At 35.4% G+C, this 13,320-nt stretch overlaps 1 long non-coding RNA gene across 1 annotated transcript; it reads right to left on the reverse strand.

The window, feature by feature from the left end:
- Positions 1 to 3,196: 3,196 nt before the first annotated feature.
- On the reverse strand, positions 3,197 to 4,449 carry LOC145045400 (uncharacterized). The gene is made up of 3 exons (XR_013681815.1): positions 3,992 to 4,449; positions 3,483 to 3,826; positions 3,197 to 3,398 (listed from the first exon to the last, which is right to left on the reverse strand). It is a non-coding gene; the product is annotated as an uncharacterized LOC145045400 (long non-coding RNA).
- Between the last annotated feature and the right edge of the window lie 8,871 nt (positions 4,450 to 13,320).

The raw sequence follows: 13,320 nt of genomic DNA on the forward strand, positions 1-13,320 counted from the left end.
TTCTAAACTACAATTGAATATGTTTTCACAGAAGTTGATGCTTGCAGAACGGACAACAAAATTAAAAGTGTTTATTAGCAACATTATTCTTCTAGAATGAATTAGTGTATTTGTTAGATTTTGATGCTTTTTCCCGATTTGAAAGTTTTTTTTGTTTTATTCTTTAACAATAAATGTAATTTTTAACAATTATTACATGTATTCTATAAGAATTAATGTAATTTTTGTTTTAATTTTTCAATTGTTGGTTCGAGAATTTGAACATACTCAACATATTCTGTCAGAATGTCCGAATTAAAAACCTTATAATTAGTAAAAATCGGATTTTTAAAATTAATAGAATCTATGATCTTTTAAAATATGCAAATTTCCTTTATTAAATATATATTAATTGACTAAAATACCCTTCTAGTTAAATTGGATGGTATGTTTCAATTATATTTAATTCAATAACATGTATTAATCATTTTCTTAAAATAAGTAAAATGATTGGCTCACATTTATGCATACAATAACACAATAATTAGTTTGAATAGAATAACCAAAACATATATATATATATATATATATATATATATATATATATATATATATATATATATATATATATATATATATATATGCACACACACACTAACCGATTACCCGCGCCAAGTGACGGGTACAAATAGTTTTTTCAGAAATGTCAACTTACAATGAGCATTCAAATGGTTTTCTTTCTGCTTTAGTTCTAACCTAATTACCCATGTAGACTTTAATAAAATAAAACAACCTTCTTTATTTTACCAATATAGACAACACACTTAACCATAAGAAAAATATACTTGCATCTATTTACCGATAATAGAACAACTGTAACTCTTTTATTTTTATCAAAAATAGCAATATTTAATTTACTATAGTAACCTATTTACATTGCTATTATAGGTCATTATAAATAGTTATTGAATCAAGTATTTTTTTTTAGTTAATTATGATTTGATACATGGAATTTAAGTATGTTTTCACTTTTAATTAGGGATGAGCAATGGACTAAAACCGAACCGAACTGGCCCGAAGAACGAAAACTCGAAACCTGAAATTCATGAATTACTTTAATTGAAAACCAGACCGTTTAGGATATGTCGGTTCCGATTTGGGTCCGGTCGGGTTCCAGATCACCTACCGAGTTTTGGTTTTTGGCCCGAATTGTATCATTTGTTGGGCTAAATATTTGTTTGGACCATTTGTTTTGGGCTTCATATATAATAACACATGTAATAACCACGTACCAAACACAGTTTATAATTTTATTATAAACTAACAATATAAGTTATTAATTTTTAAAATAGATATCAACCGAAAATAATCATTGATATACGTTAATTTGTAATTTGAAGTGAAGAATTATGAAGTTCAAAGAAATTGCACTGTGTGAATACGTTAATTTGTAATTTGAAGTGAAGAATTATGAAGTTCAAAGAAATTGCACAAGTCACACATGGACACCATCATATTTCACTTTGTATTTTTTGTAAAAAAAATTACTTAAATTATGTTTTGACATTAACTACTTAAATTTGTTTTTGTAGTTAAGCGCTTAACTATAAAAACAAAGATCGATTGAACTTCATATTACCAAAATATTATACTAAATCCAAAAATACCAATAATTTATATTTTATTTAGTGAACAGAACATGAAACAATAATTTTTAAATACCAAGGGTGAAAGGTGTTTCATGGTTTGGTTTGACCGGTTTAGCTCTCAAAAACAATTTTACTCATCTTGTGTGTTGTCGTCGATCACCAAGGAAGAAACAAAATTAATTGTTTTAGTGTTGTTGTGTATGGGAGAGGCAAAAACTATGTCTTGTCAAATATATGATCCCTATATGTTGCATCCTATGAGCTATAAATTTCAATTAAAACTTTCAATTAAAAGTCAGTCTTTTGAACCGATCCATAAATTTCAATTAAAAGTCAAAGTCTTTTGAACCGATCCAGTCCAGATCTTCTATTGGACCACCGGTTCGGTCCGGGTTTTAACTGAAACCCGAATTTCACAAAAAAATGGAACCGATATAGGCATTTCCGGTTTGATCCCGGTCTCGTCCTGATTTTTTTTCTGGTCCGGTCCGATGGATTTACGGATTTGTTACGGTTAAACATAAATCAAATTCTTAATCAAAACCCATACATATAAAAACCTTCGACTTAGTAGCAACTAAAGTTTAATACAATGTTTGTCCTTTTTTTCTTTGGACATTACACGTAAAAATTGATGTTACCATTAGGGGTATAAGTATTCTAAAATCTCAAATTTAGTACAAACTAGGGAAGAACCCCGTTTTGCAGGATTGGAAACACCAAAGAATTGGGAAAAACAGATAGATCATATGAGATTTCTTCAATTTCATTTTTGATGGATTTCAACATTAAGATAGTTGGTGTAAACAGTTGTATTCCATTTTTTTGTTTATAGATATTACCCAAAGAATTGGAAACACCAAAGAATTGGGAAAAACAGATAGATCATATGAGATTTCTTCAATTTCATTTTTGATGGATTTCAACATTAAGATAGTTGGTGTAAACAGTTGTATTCCATTTTTTTGTTTATAGATATTACCCAACGATCAAATAGAAGGGAATTGGAATTCAAGATTTCTTTCTTTCCATATGGACCCAATTACATGGTTGATAAATTTCTCGGATTGGTGGAAGGGTTAGTAGAAGGAATTCTATGTCTTTCTTTCTCTTCTACTAAAAGACCAAAATACCCTTCTTATATTTCAAATCCAAGAATCTAGCATATATCACAACCGAGACAAACTTCCACTGAAAATTAAAAATATTATTGTTTTTTGAATTAGGGTTTAGGTCATTTTTGGTCACTTAACTTTTAGTTTTGTGCTCATTTGGTCACTTAACTCTTTTTAAGTTTTAAAAGATCATCAAACTTTGAACTTTGTGCTCATTTAGTTACTTAACTCTTTTTAAGTTTTAAAAGGTCTATTTCTATTTTCTAAAAACAAAGCCAATTATTAATGAAAACCGATAAATTTTTTTATACCACGACCATAATCTAAAACATACAAAGGAAAAGAGCATACCCTATGTTTGGGCGTACGACAAAAAAAAAACATGCAACTTAAACATGAGAAATAACAATTTGGTTGCTTTTTTTTTTTTTTTTTTTTTTGAAAAAGGGTAAATTATAAGACACAACAATTTCTTGATTTTCGTAGTGTTTGAAATTAATGTAATAACAGTACATACAACTGGTATCATCTATTGTTCAATTATGAGTTGTAATATACCTTAAAGGTAACAGTAGACGTGCTCGATTTCTTGACCCACACAATACTTCAACAATCTTCCTGGTCAATGTCTATTGATCTTCTTGTAATGAAAAACCTGACCCCCAGTTGTATTATAAATTAGTGTCTTAGAATGATATAAAGCAAAATCCAATATAAAAGTTTAATATGTAGAGCATACCCAGCAAAATGAATGAATGGTGACGTTTCATCATTCTGTATAAAAATCAAAAAGGGAAAATGGTGAGCATCTAATAGAATACTATAATCAACTGAAATATGTCAAACTTACCTCACATCTCATAGCAATGAAAATCAAGAACCTACTTACATATGGAAAAAATCGAGCCTTATTAGTTAAAACATTTTATCAAACAGGTTGTAGGCATGATCAAAACTCCACAGTAGGGTAAAATAGACCATCAATTTCACCTCTATTGAACAATGACTTACCTCAATCACACACTGAGTGTTATGGGTTTAGAATCATCTGCTGTGTGAAGCTAGGGCATCTTTCTCATCCACCTAACAAAAAACAATCCAGCCCAAATCATCAACAGATTTATGATAAAGTAAAAACAATCAATAACATCGTTTCCATTGACACGATTAAAATAATCACCAACGAAATCAAGACATTAGAGAAGAAAACGTCAAAAAAATCCATAGGAACCGTCAAATAAATCTTACCCATAAAAAAACTGGACCCAAATTCAGTAATCCTCGGGATCAAACCACCAAGACGTCAATGGATACGTTATCATAATAATAAACATACAATGAAACCAATAAAAAATCTAATATCTGTTAAGAAATCAGAGAAGATTAACCAGTAGCATTGTTCAAGCGGATAAGACTTAGAATCAGAAGACAATCGGTTGAAGGATGGAAAGATGTGCACAGTCTTATAGATACAATAAACCAAACCTGTAGCGGTCGGAAGCGGGAGGATGAAACGACACCTTCCTGAAGTTGAAGCAAATGAAGGAAGCAGACGATGAAGATCGAGAAGGTGGAAGAGATGTAGGACACGAAGCGGTTTAGAGAAGATACGGTGGAATAATGTGATTGGGGAATAAAGACGGTGGAGGACACCGTGTTGGAAGCAGGAACCGGGTAGAGGAAGAGAAGAACACGTAGGACACACTTGTAATCCACTATATAGAAATAAATAATTGGATAAATGGATAAATAAAAAAAGTAGACATAAAATAAATGAATTTTTTTTTTTAAAAAAAAAAAACAACGAAACGAGTCAGATGCAAAAACTGTTCGCGTGACAAAATTAGTATATCTTTATCTTTACTATATTATTAAATATATTGTTTGTTTCTTGAAAATTAAGAGGTACAATACCTATAACCTCATGTACAATAATATTAAGCTTATAATCACATATACACGGTATTACCTTATCGAAGATGTTAACCTAATTTTCTCTACACACAACAACCACCATCAGAAAATCAAAACCCTATTCTTTCCATCTCCTTCCTACACACAACACTACTCACCAAATCAAAGAAAATCTCTACTGTCTCTCTCTTGGCGTCGTTGTTGAATGTCTCAGTGCCTCCATCATCGCCACCTGACCTCGAATGGTACACCATAGGATCTTCGAAGGAGCACGGAAGTGAATGGGACCATGAGACAACATTATCGTTTATTATCTTCGGTGGAGTATAATTGGTGGTGTTTATTGATTTTTTTTTGCATTATCGTTTTCGCATGAATAGTAACTTGGTCGCTTTTCTTCTGGTTCTTCTTAGCATTGGTAATTGTTCATTAAATTTAGGCAATCAGTCTTAGGGTTTATAAGGGTTATGTTGATTCTGTATAATTAAATTGTTGTGTGCTCTATTTTGTTTTGGCTCCGGTTAGCAGGCGTCATCTTTATTTACGACGGCTCAGTCGTCAGAGTTCACAGAAATGACATAATGTCATCGTGCTTGGCTTAATCTTCCGTGAGTTATAATGAACAAGTTAAGTAATTTGTTAACTATGTTTTCAGGTGAATGTGAACACCTTCCTAATTTATGATGTTCGTGTTTACTTTCTCTCTCTCTCTCTCTCTCTCTCTCTCTCTCTCTCTCTCTCTCTCTCTCTCTAAGAAGTAAACCCAGCCTCGTATCGCCTTCAATCACCCAACACTGCTATATGCGAAACCCAAACTTTTCACAGCAAAGTTTAATGTGCCACAAAGAAATGATATGGAGAAATTGAAGACAATTATGACGACAGAACAGATGAAAGCGACTTTTCCTCAAAAATTTTATACCAGTCGGAGGTAAATCCATATATCTTCTGTTCGATTCATCTAATAATCGATTTTTTTGTTCATATGTTTTTACTGTTCGTGGGTTATCTTTTATGCAGGTTCATTAACGATTGTATTTGTTTTGTATAACCATCTGTTAGTTTATTTATATGTGCGTACAAGCAAATTTCATTTCTAAAGTTGCGGATTCTCAATTTCAAGAGCAACTAATTTGTTGTAGAAGTCTATCCACCCTATCCTCTGGTAAAGCATCATATGGAATCGCTAAAGATAGGTACACATAAAAGGTACATATTTTTGGAGACATTGAAATTTCGTGTGCAACTCTCACAAACAAATTCTGATATGCTTTTCATTTTTTTCTTTTGTAATATGGTCTTCTGTGCACCTCTGTCTGGGGCAGCAGAGTCGCAGCTTTGAGGATTCACCCATCAGTAAGCGAATTAGGTTTGATGTATTTTCATGTTATTGAAGCTTGTACTTCCCTTTTTCATATATTATTTAACTATTATGCTTAAACAAAAAACATCAACATGCTTCTATTTTTAATTCAAAACAACAAATAAAAATGGACATTTCCGTATGACAAATAGATAGCGAAAAGAAACGATTCGTCGAAAAGTAACTTATGTTCCTTGAAATATAACGTGTTTCCGAATGAAAATAATTTCCAAAACTAACTATTCGCATCTCCAACTTTATCCAGAAGGATATCACGTATCAATAAAAAAATATTCGTGAAGTCTAACGAACAATTCAACGACAATAAAGTTTATGCATCAAATGTGTTGTATAAAAATGTTGCACGAATAACAATATACAATCAATCATGTGTTCATACACATTTGTAAACAAGTAAAACACTTCATTTTTATTGTTACTGACTCTACAACTAATTTCTGAGAAATTTTATTTGCATCCGTCGCTTAGCGCCGGTAAACAGCTAGTATATATATATATATATATATATATATATATATATATATATATATATATATATATATATATATATATATATATATATATATATATATATATATATATATAATAAACTTATGAATATTGGAAAGTTCAAAACTTAGTGAACCTTTCAAAAATTATATATGAATAATGGAAGGTTCAATGAAATTAATTTTGGAATCAAAGTCAATTAAGTCTCACATAAGTTATTATTACAATTTCCTAAGATTGGTTCTATGATAAAATATATCATTTATCCATATAACATTTAGTTAAATTTTTTTGGAATCCAAAATGTTGTATTAACTTTCCCATAGATTTTGCATAAAAGAAAGAGTAGTGCATGGACCATTTATCCATATAGCATTTAGTTAAAAAAAGGACACATGGCTCCGCATGAAAAGAAATATGGCATATTAAAGAAGAGACCTACAATATCTCTAAGCTTGGTGGAATTTTGAGCGAACATTAGTGATCATACAACCCCTCTCTTACAACCTGAAACATAAAAATACATTTAATCAAACTACTGATTTCTACTTGTTGAAGACCATTATCATACCTAATAAAATAGAAAAGAAAACCTTGACAGATGAGAAGCTTTGTCAATACGGACAATCAAATTTAGAACCATTAATTCCTATTTTTCAAGTATTTAGAACCTCAAAAAAACAGTGAGAATATATATAAACCAGTTTAATAGACAAAAGTTAGTTTGCATGTGTTCAAATTTTCACATTTAAAAACAATGAAAAATAAAATTAACAAAAGAAATTAGTTTCAAACATTTAGAACCTCTAAAAAATCAGAGAAACATAAAAAAATAGAACTTTAGTGGTTTTAATTTGCTATTGGGCCACACAAACAAAAAAAAACACCTTTATGGTTATACCATGCTACATACCACATACAAAAAAGTTTTCTTCTATTAAAAACAATATCACATGAAAAAGCCTCCATGGTATCCTGGAGTTTCATTACCTTCGGTAAGTGACAATGTAACGTTCCGATTCTCAGGTATTGATTTAATGTATGAGTTTCTTGATTTCAAGGGTTACTCGACGAGTTGATTGCCCTACTCGTCGAGTAGCAGCAGGTTGGTCCACGTATTTTAATGACCTACTCGCCGAGTCCAAGATGGGACTCGACGAGTAGGAGCTGGCAGATGAAACCCTAAATCTCGGGGTTTTTCACCCTATTTAAAGGATCATTGGCATCCCCCAATGATAAGTGCATTTTATGCACCTATTTTGCATGATTATTTCCGTCTTTTTATAGCATTCCACCTCATAATTCTTGCATTTAGTTGATTATTAGGGCAATTACATATTTCATTAAGAATGTCTGGTACTTCACTATTTTTGATTTATTTTGCAGGCATTATGGAGCATGGAACGTGGAGCTTGGATGCATGGATGCTTGGATGCTTGGAGCGTAGAGCTTTGGAACATGAAGAGAAGATGAACCGGTCATTCTATGGCAGAAAACATGAAGATGGAGCCAACAATGAAGACTCTTTGGAATTTTAGCAAAAAGCATGGGCCATGCCAAAAAACACATGGTCAAGACAAATGGACATGCCAAAAAAAACACATGGGCAAAAGGCATGGCCATGCTAAAAACGCATGGCCTCATGGCATGTCACGTGAACTTTAATAAAAGAGCAGGAGACGTCATTTTGAAGAGAGAACGGTTTTGGGAGTAGTTTCTGGCGATCTAGGCCAATTTTGGGAGAATTCTTGGAGCTTTTGAGAAGACTTAATCATTGCAAACATTTGGATTTTACTTTTGTAAGGATTAAACATTCCAATTCCATCATTTTTCTTGTTTGATTTGTTCTTAGCCATGTGTGGCTAAGAAACCCTAGTTTCTAGTTCTTGTTCAAAAAAATGTTGATTGCTTGACTTGAAGCATATGATTTGATGTTTGATTTGTGATTATATTCTAGTGATTATGTTTTTGTTTAAACTAGAATCCTTGAATTTGATTTGTGTTTGATTGGCCACTTTCATGAATTGAATTTTTGTGAAGTTAATTAACTTTTAGGGCACCTAATCGTTCTATTGAGTTAATAATTTGTAACAAACAATAAGTTTTCTTATTGTAAAACATATATCACATGTTTTCACACTTCCGAGCGTATGAGAAGAAATGAACATTGTTGGGAAGCTTGTACAAAACTTAATGCAGTTTTTCAATACAATCTAAGAGCGTGTTTAGGTTGAATTAGTAAAGCTAGGTCTAATCAAAGAGCGTGTTTTGGTTAGATAATTTGGCAAGCGAGAGTTATTAGAGCGTGTTAATATCTTTCAGTACCAACATAGAATAGCAATCTTGAATTACATCAAGTCATAATCAAGTTGAACAACAACATTGAGAACTAGAATTAGAACTATTCAATCAATTTGTTTACAAATCTATTTCATTTTGTGCATGTTTTTTTTTAAAGTAGATTGTTATTTAGTTATTTACTTTTGCAAACAAACCCCCCTTTGTGACCAAAGTACCTTGTGCAAAAAGGTATAGACTTTTGTCCCGTGTCTTTGTGGTTCGACCCTGCTTGCCTTGTACTACTTTTTAGTGCATTAAAGCAGTGTACTTGGAGTCTATTGTACCCCTTTATTTGTTGGATCTGACACACCTAACACCCAACCTCCCCTTTACTGCCCCTTGCCCCTCTCAAACCCTAAATCGTGTGTGTGTGTGTCCTTTTGGTGTGTGCAAGCTTGGAAGAGGAACTTTGGAGAAGGAAACACTTGGGGAAGCAAGGAAATCAAGGCTAGGAACTCGTGGGGAGCTAAGAGATTCATCAATTGTCACTCTCTGGAAGGTATTAAGCTGTTCCTTAAGCTCATCTCTCTTTTTACCTCTTTTGGATGGGTTTTATGAAAGGATCCCCATGTTTAAGCTAAGATCTGAAGTTGTAACTTCAAATCTGGACTCCCTTTGACCTCTAGATCCATAAAGTCATCAGCCTTGCCTAGTAGGAGCCTTCCCTCAAGTGTGGAACTTCATTGCAAGCTTATTTTTGCCATTTAAGGGTCTTAAAGCTTTGCATGCACGTAAAGTTTGCGACTTTACGTGATGAACATGCCCTAGAAGCTTGGATCTGTAATCTGGAACCTTGTCATGGCTTAAAATGCGTTTACATGGATAAAGGTCTGCAAGAACTCAGCGAGTTGGATGAACGACTCGGCGAGCCCGTTGAATATGGTCACGAACTCGACGAGTTGGATGAACAACTCAGCGAGTCCATTGAAGATTGCCTTGAGCTTGGCGAGTCGTTCGAAGACTCGGAGAGTCGGCTAGGGTTTCTCCAAATTCTTGGACACGTATGAACTGGGCGAGTTAAAAGGGAACTCGATGAGCTAATCAATGATTTCACGACTTCTCGAGTTCAAAAAGGACTCGACGAGTCGGTGAACTGCACTCGGCGAGTTGAGTCAACATGGACTGTTGACTTTGACTGTGGACTAAAGGTTGACCAGTTGACTTCTCAGGCTATTCTGGTAATTTGGAGATTTATGAAAAAGGTTTTTATGGTAACTATAGGTGGTGGAGTTCGTGTTGGTGATCCGGGAGTTGAGCTTTCTAGTTTCAGACGACAATTGCAAGGTGAGTTATCCTCACTATACTAAGGGGTCTAAGGCACCAAGGTCGGCCCATTTGATATATTATCTTAAGATGTGTTAGATGCTGAGTATGACTTAGTGTTGCATGCTAGGGGTTATGCCTGTTAGGTAGGTCTGTAGGACTACCTGTGATGTTATATGGTTATTGCATGCTCGATTCTTATGATTTATGTGTTTTTCATATGGGATGGGTTGAGGTTGTACTACTTTGTGCGGTATCCAACAAACCCTAGGAGCATTCCAGTTACGGGCTAAGGGAGACTCGTAGTGTGGGCTCAGGAGCATTCCAGTTATAGGCTAAGGGAGACTCGTATTGTGGGCTCGTGGGTATTACAGTCTGTAGGGTTGTGGATCCATTATGTGTTGTTCTCTTCAGTTGTTATGATATGTTATTGCTGACATGGTTATGTACCCTGCATGTGTGTTGATATTTTTGGGGTAACTCACTAAGCTTGCGGGCTTACAGTTTCAGTTTATTGTTTCAGGTACATCAGGGGATCGCGGCAAAGCCAAGGCATGATCGTACAACTCCTCATATTAAGTTTATGTTACTGGGAATACTCTGATCAATAATATTTTGAAAACAAAGTTGTAATGTTTTGATGAACTTGACATGTTTTAAAATTAAATTGGTTTGAAATTTTTGGGTGTTTGTAACACCCGAAGTCTGGAAGGCCAAGAAAGGAAAGAAAACCCTAATTTTAAAGGGAGACTCGGCGAGTCCGAACGGGATCCGGGTCGAGGAGTAAGTGGCCAACTCAGCGAGTCGGTAAAAGGGACTCGGTGAGTCTGGTCTGTGCAGAGAAAACCCTAAATTCGGGACTTGGAGCCTATTTAAGCGCCTCATTATCCGCCTTAGGGTTCCTTTACTGCCTCTCTAACCCAGATCACCAAACCCTAGCCGCCATATCCTCTATTTGAGCCATTTGTTGCCTTGAAGGGTGCATTAAAGCTTGGAGAAGGAAGAAGGAACTTGGAGGTGCAAGAAAGGACTATAGATCTGGGATTTTTGAGTATATTTTTGAGCATTTGGAGGTAATAATCTAGTTCTTGGACTCTTTTGCACTTAGATCTATGTGTGGTTGTTGGGGCTTTTTAGCCATAATGCTATTCATTTGAGTTAGAAGCCACTTCTGAAGTTGCTACTTCAAATCTAAGCATTTTATGGTCTTGAGAAGCATAAATTATCATCCCTTGAGTTGTTTATGGAGCCTCTTTGCCTTAAACCCTAGTTTATGGTGTATTTTGCCTAGATCTCCTTCTCTACACGTAAAGTTTGCAAATTTACGTGAGGAATAGGCTTGGGAAGGGTAGATCTACAGTTTGGAGTCCATGCATGACTCAACAGTCTTCTACATGTAAGGAGATCTGAATGAAATCGGTGAGTCCTTTGAGTGGACTTGGCGAGTGGCATGAAGGTGAGGAGCAACTCGACGAGTGGGATGAACAGCTCGTCGAGTCAAATGAAGATTGCCTTGTGCTCGGCGAGTCAGGTTGCGAAACCCCAAACCCTTCGAGTTGAGACTCGAATCAGTGAGTCGAGTGGAGACTCGGTGAGTTGGACAGGTGAGGACTCATAAATCGCTAGACTCGGCGAATCATGGACTGACTCGGCGAGTCGAGATGCGAAAGGAAGGACTCTGAATATATGAACTCGGCGAGTACGGTTGAACTGAGAGGTTGACCTTGACCAGGACTTTGACTTGGACCAGGGTTGACTTGGTTGTCTTTTGGGGGTCAGTTAGACTCATTGTTGCATTGATATTGGTAGTTCGGGGAGCAGGAGTTCAGTGAGTTGCCGGGCAGCAGCTAGTGAGATCATCAGCAAGTTCAGCCAGTGCAGGTGAGTTTCCCTTTGTGTGAATGGGTCTAAGGCCACAATGCCGGCCCATGTAGTTATGAGTAGAAGGCCCGGGGGTTAGCCCTAGGCACAGTATGCTAGTATGATATTCCGGACGAGGTCCAGTGATAGCGGGCGGGTGCCCAAGGATTTGTTTATATGATAGTTTATACTTGTTGTCTGTGTGATACATGTATGTGCCTGGTAGGGAGGTGAGTGTGGGCGAGGTCCCGTATCTCACCAATAGCAGAGTGTGGATGGGGCTCCACATCTCATTAGTAGCAGAACACGGGCGAGGCCCAAGTTATGGAAGGAGTGAGAGTGGGCTAGGCCCGTATCTCACTATCAGTAGGAGCATGGTCGGGGTTCCATGACTCATCAGTAGCAGGACAAGGGCGAGGCCCAGGATAGGCGAGGCCTTAGGACATGATCAGTCGTATGAGTTAAGCTTATGTGTTGTGATATGTTTATGTGTTATTATTTGTTGGCGGGCGAGGCCCTGTGACAGGCGAGGCCTAAGTGAAACAGATATGTATCCGAGCGGGGCTCGAAGCCAGGCGGGGCCTGGAGTGGCGGGTCCGTTATAGCGGGCGAGGCCCAAGATAGCGGGCGTGGCCCAGTATGTGCAGTATGTGGTTATGCATGGTATGTGGTAGGCTGGGGAAACTCACTAAGCTTCGTGCTTACGATTTTCAGTTTTGGTTTCAGGTACTTCTGGTAGCGGAGGGAAGAGCTCGGGGTGATCGCATGGCACACACCATAGTTTAGACAGCCTGAGAATGTTTACTCTAATAATTACCATGTGTTTTGAAAATTAATACTCTGTTTATGTTTTGGAATGATGACTTTGCTTAAAGTAATGTTTTATTAAAAGAAATTTTTGGTCTTGAATTTTGGGTCGTTACAGTGTTACATATAGAAAAAAGTTGCTTCTATTATAAACAAAATCACTTGAATAAACAAAAAAGTTGCTTCTATTTAGGGTACAAATGGTCATTTTAAAATACTAATTAAAAAAATTAACTAATTGACCAACAAAAAATAGATTAAAATATATCAAGTTAAAATGGTTACTTTAAAATGACATTGCATTTTCAGAACTGCTATGGATGGCATTGTACTTTCAGAATTGGTGCCTTAATTGATGGTTATTGATTCAAAAACACTCTCAGAGATCAAGAACTCAATAGAAACTCTGACAATCTGGTTAAATTTTCTGCAAATCAAGGAATATAACAATTACCAACTCATGATTATAAACTCTTATATATGTAATTATTACAGGTGGTGTGTTTGGTATAGGTAAATT

This window comes from Lactuca saligna, chromosome 5 (assembly GCF_052625555.1).
Source record: "Lactuca saligna cultivar CGN05327 chromosome 5, ASM5262555v1, whole genome shotgun sequence".
In the NCBI taxonomy this organism is placed as follows: domain Eukaryota; kingdom Viridiplantae; phylum Streptophyta; class Magnoliopsida; order Asterales; family Asteraceae; genus Lactuca; species Lactuca saligna.